Source organism: Crocuta crocuta, unplaced genomic scaffold (genome assembly GCF_008692635.1).
Source record: "Crocuta crocuta isolate KB4526 unplaced genomic scaffold, BGI_CrCroc_1.0 scaffold81, whole genome shotgun sequence".
NCBI classification, from domain to species: Eukaryota; Metazoa; Chordata; class Mammalia; order Carnivora; family Hyaenidae; genus Crocuta; species Crocuta crocuta.
The window spans coordinates 2,514,666-2,529,730 of NW_027527808.1; the positions used below are offsets into that span (position 1 = coordinate 2,514,666).

A 15,065-nucleotide genomic window follows, 5' to 3' on the forward strand; every position below is an offset into this window, starting at 1 on the left:
ATAAAACCAGATAAACCACCTCATTAGCTGCAGCTTACTGGTATAATCCATTTCAACAAAGAGGTAAGATGGAGGACCCATAGTGCCTACTGTCAAGTTCTTTAAAATAGTCTCCTCTGCAAAGGCAATGCTCTTTTCAGTAAGTAGTCATGGCTTAGCTGAGAGGTCACATGTGCCTTTATCCAACACTGGGTGAGAGTAGGTAGCAGTTCAAAGGGGGAGTCTCTGGAATTTGGTCTCCTCACTCCTGCTACGAAAGATCACCACTGAGCTGCTCAACCTCTTAGAATCTTCTTATCAGCCACGGAATCAAGAGAGTAGAGGTCCAGTACCAATCTGTCTAGACTCAACTAAATGTTGAATGTTGATTTGCACATTAAAAATCAAACTTACCCTGTCAAGATAGAATCATTTTCTAAACCGTATACATCATGGTGATAGTATGTTGCTTGCTTTTCAGAAATTCAGAAAAAAATATGAACAATTAAACACATTTTCAAAACCGCCTGACATACACACCCACAGGCATACCTACGCACATATACAGGTAAAATAGCTGAATTAAGATATAATCCTAAATAGCTTTTATTTTTTTAACAATTAGAAAAAAATTCTATGAGTATTTGCCCTTTCAATTTTATTTCTACAGAGTACAAACTTCTCCAAATATCACTTGGTGATTGAGTCTCTAAATATTAGATTTAATAATATAATATTTAATTATATTATATTTAATATAAATTATATTAAATATAATTAAATAACTTATTTAATAATAAGTTAATACTTATTAACTGCATTCTCTAGCTAAGACGAGGCACAAAAGATTCAGTGATTGCATTATTCTTTGGAGCCAGGGTTGTGGTTATGTGGGCAACCAGCCAGTTAGGACACAACGGGCTGGTGAACCATTGATTCATGAAACACTGCCAGGAGTGGCCTTTGGCCAGACCCCGGGGCAAGTGCAGCCAGCACCAGCGCAACACCCAGGCCAGGAAGGAATAGCCAAATGTATAACTTCCTGTGTTTGTTAGAAACCTAGGAATCTAGGAATTATTCTCAGTTCCTCCTTTCCTCCTCTTTATATCCAATCAATTACCCATCTCTCTCAACTTGTGGTAACTCCTAAATACCTCTCCAACAATCCACTCCTCTTTAGCTCTATTTGTTCTTTCCTAGGCCACACTAGCTGGACTTTTTTAAAATTATTATTTTAATTCCAGTTAGTTAGCAATGTAATATTAATTTAAGGTGTACAATATAGTGATTTAGCAATTCTGTACATCATCTGGTGCTCATCACAGCAAGTGCACTCCTTAACATCCATCACCTATTTAACCCACCCCCCACCACCCTCCTTTTGTAGTAATGGAAACAGTATGGTACTGGAACAAAAACAGACACATAGATATCAATGGAACGGAATAGAAAACCCAGAATACACCCACAACTATATGGTTAAGTAATCTTCAATAAAACAGAAATGAATATCCAATGGGGGAAAAAAATGTCTCTCAACAAATGGTGTTGGGAAAACTAGACAGCAACATGTGAAAGAAAGAAACTAGACGACTTTCTTACACCATACACAAAAATAAATTCACAATGGATTTAAGACCTAAAACCATAAAAATGCTAGAAGAGAACATAGGCAGTAATTTCTTCGATGTTGACTATAGCAACCTTTCTCTGGATGTCTCCTGAGGTAAGGGAAACAAAAGCAAAAATAAACTATTGGGACTACATCAAAATAAAAAGCTTCTGCACAGTGAAGGAAACAATCAACAAAACTAAAAGGCAACCTATGGAATGAGAGAACACACTTGTAAATGACACATCTGTTAAAGGGCTAGTATCCAAAATCTGTAAAGAACTTATAAAACTCAACACCCCAAAACCAAACAATCCAATTAAAAATGGGCAGAAGTCATTAACAGACATTTCTTCAAAGACATCCAGATGGACAACAGGCACGTGAAGAGATGTTCATCATCACTTACCATCAGGAAGATGCAAATCTAAACTACAAAGAGGTATCAGCTCACACCCATCAGAATGGCTGAAATCAACAACACAAGAAACAAGAGTATGAGTGAAGATGTGGAGAAAAAGGAACACTGGTACACTGTTGATGGAAATGGCTGGTTTTCCAAATGGGCTACATCCATCCACTTTTGTCTCCTCCACTGTGTCCCTGTACTATGGCCAGGTGGATTAAAAAACCAAGTATATACCGAGAAATTCTCCTTCAAACTTCAATGATTTTCCCTTCTGCTCTCAGACTGAAGGTCAAAATCCACACCATGGTCTAGAGGCCATGAATGAGCTGGCCCCTGTTCAACTCTCTAGGGCATTCCTATTACTCACACCTCTATTCCTCCATTGTCTCCGCTGTCCTGCTCTACTCAGGGCTCCCTACAACTCAGGAGATTTAGAGACAGGGAAGACCCAGGTACCTGAATTTTCCCTAAAATTCCTTCAGTGGTTCTGAACCACCACTATGGTTGAAAGCAACTAGAATGGAGGTAGAGCCAATCTGAAACTTACTCCTTAAGATCAGTTTAAATTTGTGAGCATCAGGGTCTGACTCCGGTTTACAAAAGCCAAGAAAATTCCCTAAGTGGCAAGTCACTGGGCAGAATTTCTAGGAAAGCAGGTTACTATTGATACTCATGCTACTCAAAAAGGATTTAAATCCATTGGGTAGGTGGTGCCTGCATGGCTCAGTCAGTTAAGCATCGACTCTTGATCTTGAATTAGGACATGATCTCATGGTTCATGGGTTTGAGCCCCGAATTGGGCTCTGCACTGACAGGGCAGAGCCTACTTGGAATTCTGTCTGTCTGTCTGTCTCTCTGTACACATACACACACATATACACACACACACACACACGTTCTCTCTCTCAAAATAAATAAATAAACTAAAAAAAATAAATCCACTGGGTAAATGCTTTTTTACTTTGTAGAAAATCTACACCTAGCTAAAATATGAAATTACGAGGCTGAGCACACATTCTACAAAAGCTCTGAAACATTATCTGAGATGGAGCAGATGTTTGTACGTAACCAAAGCTCAGCTGGGAAGGTCTTTCTCTGGAGGAACAGAACTGCATGTTTGTAGATTCTGTTTACTGCTGCTAAAACAGGGCTTGCTAAGTGGATTTGGATGACTTATGGGTCCAATCAAGTTCTAGAAAATAGACAACCAGGAAAGGCAAAGGCTGATCAACCCGGGTATTGCTCCTCTCTTCCAATCCCATTACAGAAAGATTCCAATGTGTTATCAAGTTCACTTTTCTGTAGATATCTCATGAATTGCATTTTGAAAGGAAGATTGATTTTATTTGTCCTTGCTATTTATAGCACACACTAAGTCCTCAGCCAGCTGTGGGAGGATATGGCTACGTTTAGATTCCCATCTGAGTTGTGTGTGACAGTATTTGGCACTCTTTCAACAACTGCAGTCATTACTTGGAGAGTAAGCACAGGGGGAAATAAATCAACTTTTAATGTCAGGATATCACACCCTATCTAAGATTTTTTGAATATGAATGAGGCAGTTAACTGTATAATTAACCTTGATCTTATCACTCTGTAGTCAGACAACTCCTTTACAAAGGGAAAGGTATTATCTACCACAAAAATGTTGTATTTAAAATTAAAAAACAAGAGTTTTCCAGACCAGACAAAAAAATGTCTTCTTAAAAAATGATGATTTTATTGTAATATATGTAAAAGTTCCCAAAATAAAAATGTTCAAAAGAACATACAATGAAAAATCTATCCAGCTCCCACACCTGTACTTCAGCTATCCAATTCCCTTCCCTGCAGGCAAACAGAATAAGCATGTTCTTACTTAACCTGTGGAGAGAATTTTTATGCATTTGCACACATGTGTGTGCACACACACAATTGTACACTTTGCTTTTTTTCCTTTTTTTTTTAAAAATAGTATGTACTGATTGCTTCACATCGGTGCACAGAGAAATGCGTAATTTAATTGTTAACAACTGTGTTTCACGCAATCATTTCTTGACTGTCCATTGAACCCTTCTCTACCATAAAGACCTTCTGTGGCTTCTCAGTGTTCAGGTATGATACAATACATCCCAATCGACAACCATTCTTTAGCCTGAGTTCTCCACTTGAATCAAACTCCCCTACTGTGGCTCTTGAATGGTGTTCTAATCCCTGCTCTTCCGTTAACTCACTGGCTGCCTACAGACAGGTGATCTCACCCTTCTGGCCCTTGGTCTTCTCATCCATGAATGAGGGTTGGTACAGGGAAGGAAAGAGGTGGGTCTATTACTAAGATCTTTTCCAGCTCTCACATTCTGTGAATCTGTGACTAGACGAGGTCAAAGGGCCTTTCCAATTTTACACTTTGATCAGCAATTTAAATTTTTATGGGTTTGATCTCATTTCCTCAATTGTCCCTGAGCTTGTTAAGGACCAGACTGTTTGTTTCCCCTAGAATGTCCTGCTAGATTGGTTGCTCCAAAAATGTCTGTTGGTTTTCTGGGTTATCGCTTCAAGTGCGATGCATTAATAAGTGCTCCAATCCTACTGCTTGAAATAGGTCAGTTAACCCAGTTTCTTTCTTTTAGGACAAGTGATAGGAATTACAATGTTGGTCCTCTATCAGAACAGTTGGGAACAATTCTTGATTTTAGCCTTAGGTCCTCGACGATACATCTAACAATGCAATCTATGCATTCCTGACATGACGTATAGAAATATCATTAGTAATTTGAAAGGTAAAAGTATAGAGTTTTAGAAATAAAGAGAACATCAGGAAAGACAACATTCAACCTTTTTATTTTATAGATGTGGAAAAACAAGGCCTATGATTTATGTGATTTGTCTAAGGATTGTGCCTGAGCTGGTGGTAGGCTGAAGCAGGGTTAGAATCTGGGCCTCCTGTCTCAAAGCCTTTACAGAGTAAAGGAAACAAAACCTTTACAGAGTGTTCATTAGATGCTGTCATTAATTACTGCTGCTTAATGTGGAATTTGATGTTCCACAAAACTATGTATCCTTAAGTTATTGATTTGACAACAAGTTTGACTCTTACTGCACTTCTTCATCTGAAAAATTAGATTAATAAAGGTACTTACCTTACAAGATGGTAGAAGGATCTCATGAGGTAATGCCCGTAAGAGCCAAGACCAAATGTTATCTATAATTATCAAAGATCCTCATAATGAAAGGTCATTTTGTAAAATAATTTCCCCTTCTGTTAATTTTTTTTAGAGAAGAGGGAGTTGGGTTTAAATATCAGGTTTCGCTGAAGACAGGCATACCTCTATATTACCCTAGCTGAGGTCACATCCCCTCACTGACCTATCCTTTATCCTAAAATGGGAGAATTACCCTGGTTTTTGCTCATCTTTCGGTGATAATGAGGATTAGGAAAATTTCACTCAGGCACACATATCTTGATGAATTTTGCCAAATCTGCATACCACCTCTGTTACTATTATTTACTTAGTGTTTTTATTCAAAGCTACCAAATTTTAATTTAACTCTATTCATACACCACTTAGGGAAACACTGGTATAATGAAGGGCATTGAGCTGAAGGATCAAAAGATTTGAATTCAAATCTCAGCTTTGCTCTTTACTAGTCATGTAATTTTGAGCAAGTTATCTGTTTCTTTATCTAGAGAATGATAATCAAAGTATATAATTCATCAGAATACATAATTCACAGTGTTGTAATGGTGATAAGTAGGGTAATATATATGAAAACAGTTTGGAAATGTATCACCCAATATATCTTAGTTATTGCTATTAAATAAAGGGGAGATTAGGATATTGGGAGAAGAAAATGGTATTGTTTTAATAGTGGGCAGTTTATTTAGAAGGACAGGAGAGGGTAGAAAGCATTTAAAGAATGGGTATACAATAGTTCACTATTACATGGGTTAGAAAATGGCAGAAAATGAATAAAATACTGCAAAAAGACAGAGGCAAAATCCACTCAAATTCACTTTGATGAAAACTAAGTACAGGCGCAACATAAAATTGTGGCAAGTTTATGTGAAGTTTTAAAAATAGAACTTCAAGCATTAAAATGTAATTACATGTAACAAATCAAAAGATATGTTAACAGTAATGAATGGCTTATATATTCCATTGCAATCATTAATTTTCTGAGACTAACATAATTCTCTTAATTGGTCTCCAGAGTATAATGTAAACCATGTCAAGGCTCCTGAATAGATACTTAGTTCTTAGTTGTGAAGTGTAGGAAAAGTCAAGATTACAAGCTTCTCAGACCCAAACCATGCTTACTTTAATAAAAAGCTCTTCGAAACATAGTCCAAACCTTCTCCACTCTCTTCTCCTCCTTGACTACCTGCTGTCTCCTCACCTTGAACCTCACAGGGAAACTAGAGTGGTTTGACTAGATTACTGTCAACTTCCTATCCCCAAGCCTCTATGATGACAGTCTTCCCCTTCTCCTTGGGCTTCCTACCTGGTTTGAATCATCCAAGTCTTTATCAGAGCTTTGTGCTCTCGGCTCTTCTGTTCTCTCTGGGACTTGATTCTTGCCCTCTGCAGCTTTTATGAATCAATATTAAACACTTTCAAACCTTCCCTGGCCGCAGATTCCCACGGATATAGCAATTGCTTTGATGCTCTATCCCTGATGTCAGACATGTCCAAAGAAGTCTATTTCTAGTGACTTATTTTGTCCTCTGCAGTCTCACCTCCCAACTCAGTGTCCACATTCCCTTTTCCTCTAGGAATATTTTTCCCCCAAAGTATATCCAGAGATGTTTTTTATAAAGCGTTACACAAATAGTGTAATATATAAAATTTGCCTCTAGTGCCACTACATAAATTGTACACATGCACCCGTTTCCTCTTATATAGCTTTTTTTTCCATGTAAGTAGGTTTCTTGTAGTCATAGCACGCACACTGACTTCTCAATCCACTCTAGGAATAAAGCAGAGCCTGCTACAAAAACTGGCTGGTCTGGCTTTAAGAGGCCTTTCACCTTCTACCTGAGAGATTGTTGCCTCCGCTTATCTGAGCATATCCCTATTAAGATCAACAAAGACTTTCATGCTGCTAAATCTAACATGTTCTTAAATCCAGACTTAAACCTCAGCTTCTTAGCAGTGTTTGACGCAACTGATCACCCCTTTGTGACACCTTCTTTTTTGCCGAGTCTGTGACGTTACACCCTCCCGGGGACTGCCTACTTTGGTTGCCCCTTCTCCATTTCCTCTGATGGCTCTCTCTCCTCTGCTATTCTCACCATTTGGGAGTTCCTAAGGACTCCATCCTGAGTTCCTTAGCTGTCACTTTACAAACTCTCCTTAGGTGATATCATAAACTATTGAGGCTCCTGGGGTGCCTGAGTGGCTCAGTTGATTGAGCATCTAACTTCAGCTTAGGTCATGATCTCACAGTTCATGGGTTTGAGTCCCACATCAGGCTCCATGTTGACAGTGTGGAGCTTGCTTGGGATTCTCTCTCTCTCCCCCCCATCTGCCCCTCCCCCACTTGCACTTTCTTTCTCTCTCTCAAAATAAGTAAATAAACTTAAAAAAATTAAACTATTGAGGCTCCCATTTCCATCTTCATGCTAGTGATTCTCAAACTCATTTCTCTAGCAAAGACTTTTCCCAGAACTTTCTATCTCATATGTCTACAGGATTTTTAATAGGCATACAAAGTTCAGCATTTTCAAGAACAGAACTCATTGCCTTCCTACTTTGAAATTTTGTCTTCTCAGGGGTTCGCTGTATTGGTAAAGGCCACCCCATCCACTCAGTTGCTTGAGCCAGAAACCTAGGAATCATCATTGATTTATTCTTTACTTACCTCTTCCTTACCATGTCCTCTTCCAATTCATTAATCACCAAGACTTTTCCAGCCTATCTCCTACACACTTCTTCAATCCATTTACTTCCCTAAATTGTCATGGTCATCACACCAAGTCCAAGGAACCATCATCTTTCAATTGGATTCTGTGACAATCTTTCACCTTCCCACTAAAGCACTTGTGACCGTACCATTTCTCTCCTTACACTCTTTAATGGTATCCCATTGCGTTTAGGACAAAGGCTCAAATCCTTAAGGTTGTGTGTGACCTTCCTTCTGCCATGTGTCGTTCTGCCTCTGACTTTCTCCATTCCAGAAACCGGCCTCTCATTTCTTTGCAATTGAGAAGCCTCACTCTTTCTTACCCTGGGACTTTGCTTGGAATACATTAGCTTAATTTTCAGGCCTCTGCTACTGTTCCTTCCCTGTAATCTCCCACAATTCTCCAGACCTCCCTCCACCCCAACTTTAACATAGTTATTCTTTATACTTATTCTTTAGGTCTTGGTGTAAACTAGAACAATTTGTTCTCCTTCTCAATATTATCATAATTACATCTACAGAAATTTTAAGTGTCTTTTCAGCCACTAATCTGTATGCCCCATGAGGGCAGTGAATTTGCCTGACAGATACATACAGAATAGATATTTGTTGAAGGAATTTCTTTTTCAGGCATCCTTTTGGCTATTAACTTAAGCTTTATTTACAGTAAGACACTTGAATAGCCCTTTCACTCTTAGACTGTGATAATTGGAACTATGAGGATTTTTTTAAAGGGCTTTTGAACCATAAAGTCTAAATTAATTGATGGTTTAAGGGGGAAAAAATCATTTTCCCCTGAGACTTTATGTGGAGAGGCTTTCACCTGTGAAGAAGAAAAAATAGATTTCCAAAACCTACTTTGGGAATCAAAGGCAAATTGATAACACCAATAGCTGCCAGTTATTTGGCACTTGGTATTTTCCAAGGTGATACAGTGAGAGTGTATCAATTAATTTAAAATCACTTCATAAGGTGGTTACTATTCTTAGCCTTACATTAGAGTGTAATTGTTATTTCTGTTTATTGCTCTAAGAGAAGTATGAGGGAACTCTCTGAGTCTGTTGCTGACACACCTCTTAGTTAGGTCATATTTTACAGTTACACTAGATTCTGATAGTGACTGGGATTCTTTCCTGGCTGGCTCAGACAGGTCTCAGGCCATGCTGCCAGAAGACTGTCCTCATCATGTGCTGCCTCTTGCATCACAGATTCCTCTCTGGTGGATTTGGCTCCATCTTCTTCCATTACTGCCAGAGGAATTTATCTAGTCATGCATTGCCCTTGAGGCCATGGTAACTAGTCCTTGTGATTTTTTTCGAACACTATGGTTCCTCAACCGTATTCGGTAAAGAGAATTCTGGAGGGGGTCCGCACACAACTCCTCGGGAGGCATAAAGGATGGGAAGTAGTGAAGGTATAAGAGGGAGCTGGAGAATAACATATCTTGCTTCATTCATTTATTCATTCATTCACCCATCCATTTATTAATTAAATATATTCCACAAATATTTATTGTTTATCTACCGTGTGCCAAGTAGCATATTAGTGAATGAGAAGTTCCTGTCCTCAAGAAGTTTATAGCCTAGTTGTAGGAACAGGTAAGCAAATCTGGCAGATACTGTTGAGGGAGCATAAAAGAGGAGTATTCTAACCGTCAGAACTCTTATGGTTATAAGCCATGAATCCAACTCAAAAATTGATTAGGCAAAAGTATTAATACTTATTGGCTTAGGGAAAGAAGGCTGGAATAACGAAGCTCTGAGAAGAACAGTCCTACAGCAAGAACTTGGTACCAACTGACACCAGGCACTAGAATATCCCCAGGAATTCTGTAGTGTGTGTGTGTGTGTGTGTGTGTGTGTGTGTGTGTGAGAGAGAGAGAGAGAGAGAGAGACAGAGAGAGAGAGAGAGGATAGAGAGGGGCAGAGAAAGGAGAGTGAAAATCCCAAGCAGGCTCTGCACTGTCAGCACATAACCTAATGCGGGGCTTGAACCCATGACATATGAGAGCATGACCTGAGCTGAAACCAAGAGTCGGACGCTTAACTGACTGAGCCACCCAGGTGCCCTTCCCCACGAGTTTGTACATTTCCCCCCAACTGTCAGCTTTATCCTCCCTTAATGCAGGCCAGCTCTCTCCACAGGTCAAGAAGCAAAGGGTTCCATCAATTCTAAGCCTCACATAAACCCAGGGTCTGACTCAGAGAGGACCAGATCCTCTTTTTCAATTATAATCTAAAAATCCCCAGGGAAGAACTCGAATCAACCCAGTTTGGGTCACATGCCCATCTCTAGACTGGTGATTCTCAACTTCAGGCAATTTTGCCCCTCAAGGGATATTTGGCAATGTCTGGAGACATTTTCTATTGTTATGACTGGTGGGGGTGGAGAGGGTGCTATTGGTATCTAGTGGCCAGACTCAAGGAATGCTGCTAAACATCCTACAACACGTGGGACAGCTCCTCCCCCCACAACAAAGAGACAGCCAGTGCAACATGTCAATAGCGCTGCGATTGCGAAACTTTTCTAGATCAAGCCGTTGTGGTGTGGGGGAGGGTCAAGAGGGGCATCAAAGGCTTTCTTTAAAAAGTGAAGTATTGGCCGATACTTAAAGGATGAGTGGGAATTAGTCAGGGAAATAAGAAGCCAAGGAAGCCTGATCCATGGAGGGAAGTACCTGAACAAAGCATAAGGACTGCCCAGAGCTGGCTCCCAGGAACAGCACTAGTAGCCTCTCCTCTCAGCGCTGGTATCATCATCCTGCACAGCAACTGCAATAATATTAAGCACAAACAACAGGTCATACACGTTTCCTCCACTATATTAAATGTTTTGTCAAGGGCTAGTGCTTTATCTGAAATTTATTTCTATTTATTAGGAGATTACTTTAGTCAGGTGTTAAAACACATCAGTGGACAAGACCTACTGGGTAGTAGCACTGACTCTGGAACCAAACAGACCAGGCTTTGAATTCAGGCCCATCACTTCCTAGGGGTGTCCATGGCCACCACAAGCGGAATGAGCCAGTGCTAGGGAAATGCAGAAAGGAGGATGTCACTGTGGACGGGCAGCCACATGAGACTGGGAGGAGGAACCTAGGCCTTTTAGGATGAATAAAATTTGGTAGATAGAAGGGAGTAAGGCATTCTAGGTAGAGAAAGCAGCATGCTCCAAGGTTTGGAGTTACGAAGGAGTATAAATGTAGGTAAGATAAGTCAAAAGTTGATTCTAGGATATAACCTGTGTGTGTGTGCGTGTGTGTGTGTGTGAGACAGAGAGAGAGAAAAGGGAAACAAGAAGAGGGAGTGGACGTGAGCAACAATAAGTTTAATTTTGGACACAAATGAGCATTTCTTACAGAAAGTCGAAGTAGAGGTGTTCAGAGAATAGTATCAGGCAGGATTCACATTTCAGGTGAGAGGTCAAGAGCTGGAGATTTATATGCATGAGAAAGAACTGCTCCTTCTTGTAAAGGGCTTAGAGAGGAGAAGAAAGGAGAAAACAAATGCTTGTTGCAAGAAAGAAAGAAGGAAGAAGGGAAAAGAAAACAGATGTGTGAATAAAGAGAGAAAAGAATGAAACCAGGATGATGTGGTATCACAGAACCCAGGAAGGAGAGAATTTGAAGAAAGGATTGTCAACAGTCCAATACTGCAAAGAGACCAAAGGTGGTCAAAGCTGATAAAGAGGTGACTGGACACGTACCGTGCAACCTAAAGTTTGTATTTCTAGGTAGAGGGTGGAGGTAGGCATGCTCTGGAGGAAGCCTGGGAGTAGAAGCCGGGTGAGAACGTAGAAACCACTAGGATACAGTAGACTTTTAAAATTTTGGATGCAAGACCAAGATGCCTGCTATCATTACTATTATTTCACATTACTTTTAAATTCTTAACTCAATACACAGGTGCAAGAGAAAGAGGAATAATAGCTGAAAATAAGCCAGCAAAACACATGTGCTATTTGTAAATTATATTACCTTCTACCCAGTGCCTCAAAGATGTAAATTAAAAAAATCTATTAAAACTAAAAACAAAACAAAAGAAAAGCAAACTATTAAGGCTAATATAATAGCTCATAAGGTGACTAATTACAAAGTAAATATACATGGCCATTAGTTAATAAAAAAAAAAAATCCAGTTCACAACTGAAACTCAGAATGACTACAAAGGATTGAATAAGTATAAAGATATAAAGAGTCCAATATTGATCAATCATCCATAAATTAATATAAATGTTTAGTACAACTCCAATCAAAATGCCATGCACTCCTGGGATCATTTAACAAAGCAATTCTAAATAACATTAAAGAGAAAGGCTGGATCCTAAAGAGAAAGATGGTAAAAAAATCCTTCTTGGTGAGTTAAAGGATTTTAGGAAAAGGATATTAATATTCAGTTTTAAGAATCATTATATTTAATATAAATTCCTTCCATTTTCTCATTCAGGAGAATCAGCTAAATATAGGAATGTCTTCTGTGGCACTTTCAGGGGAGAAAAATAAAACCAAAGGGTGTGGAGTTCCACCTTTAGATTGGTGGGGAATAAAGAGAAAAGAGCAGCTTGAGAAGGTGAATTCATGATTAAATTTATTAGAATCAGAACTGGGAGTCAGAAATAACTATGAGATTGTGAACCCCTGGGAACTTGAAGTGATCTTAGGGAATGAACCACAACTCCAGTTGGATGTGGGAGAGGTCTTGAGCCAATCCAGTCTATAATCTCAGAGTTGAGGGTAATGTCAGTTGTTATCTCCGTTACATATATAAAATCCTATCCTTTTTAGAAATTCCTAGGGAAAAAAAACCCCCACATTATTCCTAGTGCTTATTATCTCTGTAGTATTGAATTATAGACAATTTTTATTTTGTTTTTATGTTTCTCTGAGTTTCCTGATTTTTGTATAATGAACACAAGTTATTTTTATAAGAAAAGTTTAGGGGTGCCGGCTCACTCAGTTGGAAGAGTGTGCAACTCTTGATCTTGGGATTGTAAATTTGAGCCTGACATTGGGTGTAGAGATTACTTAAAAATAAAACCTTTTAAGAGAGAGAAAGAAAACTTTGTCAGTGAAAAATAGAAGTGAGAAGAACACTTGGGTGCAAAACAGAGTCAAGGAAAGCTTTTGAAGTTCACTTGCTTGGTGGTTTCTAGAAGGTGATGCTTCTCTCAGTGTCTCATCTTCAGCCATAATTAGTTATCATGGTTCTCACTCTGTTTTGTCAACATCACCAAGCACCAAGGGTGAGCAACACATCTCTATCCCCTGATCCCTCCTTTTGACTTCCCATGCAGATGATGCCTGTTACACACTTGGAGTTGTCCAGTTGTTTTATGTGCTTAACTATTATCTTATTAACTAGGTTGTTGGCTTGTATATCAACTTATCATGTCTTCTATTTCTGCTGATTCTCCTGTCATATCAAATAGTGACTTTCCTGTGTAAGTTCCCTGAGGGCACTCAGATCTGTGTTCTGCATCTGTTATAATGCTCGGCACATAGCAAGAACTCAATATATGTTTGGAGGCAGTGACCTCATCTGGCTTCCAAACAACTCAATATGAGAGAGAAAAAAAGATAATAATGATAAAAATAAAATTTCAAGAATTACTAATGTTTACTGAGTACATCCCATGTGCCAGGCATTATGCTAAACAATAAAGTATCTCGTTTACTACTCAGAATAACCCCAAGAGATAGGCACTACAATTATTTTAGTTGGTGAATGGGGACAGAGCCTTAGAAAGGTTCAATGGTGGGCACCCGGGTGGCTCAATCAGCTGAGTGTCCAACTCATGATTTTGGCTCAGGTCATGATTTACCGTTGTGAGATAAAGCCCTGCATCAGGATCTGTGCTGGGGATGGAGCCTGCTTAAGATTCTCTCTCTCCCTTGTTCTCTGCCCCTCCCCTGCTCTCCCTCTGAAGGAAAGAAGGAAGGAAGAGAGGGAGGGAGGGAGAGAAGGAGAGAAGGAAGGAAGGAAGGAAGAAAGGAAGGAAGGAAGGAAGGAAAAAGAAAAAGAAAAGAAAAGAAAATGTTCAATGGTTTGACCAGTGTCTAAGAAGTTACAGAGCAGAGAGAGAACTGAGGTCTGAGGTCTTTTTTTTTTTTAAGTTTGTTTATTTTGGGGGGGCAGAGAGAGAGAGGGCAAGGAGGTGCCATGCTGACAGCACAGAGCCCGATGTGGGGCTCAAACCCACGAACTGTGAGATCATGACCTGAGCCAAAGTTGGGAGCTCAACCAACTGAGCCACCTAGGTGCCCCAGAACTGAGGTCTTCTGATGGAAAAAATCAGGGCTCTATTATCTTCCTCTGCCTTTCTTAAAACCAAATTTGATCTCAATATTTAGAATCCTCTCCTTGCTCAATTAGAAAAAAAAAATCTGAGCTCTTAAAAATGAAATCTAAGGAGTCTAAAATATGTAATAAGACCACTCTGTATAGTATAAAGGGATTAACTATTTAGTACCAAAGTCATTTTGACTTTAGATTTGGGGCCAATAGACTATTAGTTTGATTAGAAGAATGACTTTCTAGATCATAAAATTTAGAGGAGGGGGAAGACCTTGATTCCAGTTTGAACATGACCTATCTACCCCAACACCGTCTTTATAAAATATTATCAAATTTAATCTCTATATTTAAAGTGATGAAGGCTATGTTTGTTATTAAGTTTGTCAGCTATGAAGCCGACTGGGGCACCTCCAAACCACATCAAATAAATTCTGCATCTATTCCCTAGACTTTCTAAACTGGTTCTTAGGTCATTTTCTATTACTCCTTGAGCAGAAATTTGGGGTAAGCATGGAAATGAGCAGGCAGGGGAGACCGGGTGGCCCAGTTAGTTAAGTGTCTGACTTCAGTCAGGTCATGATCCTGTGGTTTTTGGGTTTTCTGTGCTGACAGCTCAGAGCCTGGAGCCTGCTTCAATTGTGTCTCCCTCTCTCTGCCCCTCCTCCACTCGCACTCTGTCTCTCTCTCAAAAATAAATAAACATTAAAAAACATTTTTTATTAAAAAAAAAAACCTTTGACAAAGATCCTGCCTGTGCCCCCAACGTGCACCACCATTGTTTGCCAGCACCACCTCCAAGACTCTAGTGTGCCCGGGCCCTCAAGCTTGCTGGCTTACACAAGGAAAACATTTAGGGTAGCTGTCATCCCCTGGTCCGGCCTTACAGTTC

The 15,065-nt window shown here is 39.5% G+C and overlaps 1 long non-coding RNA gene across 4 annotated transcripts in view; it reads right to left on the minus strand.

The window, feature by feature from the left end:
- Positions 1-15,065, minus strand: part of LOC144240086 (uncharacterized) — a 185,206-nt gene that overhangs the window by 53,097 nt on the left and 117,044 nt on the right. For 3 of the 4 annotated variants that reach the window (XR_013337581.1, XR_013337579.1, XR_013337580.1), the window contains 2 exons: positions 10,561-10,654; positions 2,001-2,059 (listed from right to left, as the gene is read on the minus strand). This is a non-coding gene — a long non-coding RNA (uncharacterized LOC144240086). The remainder of the gene's footprint in view (positions 1-2,000; positions 2,060-10,560; positions 10,655-15,065) is intronic. The other variant, XR_013337583.1, reaches the window with a different exon arrangement.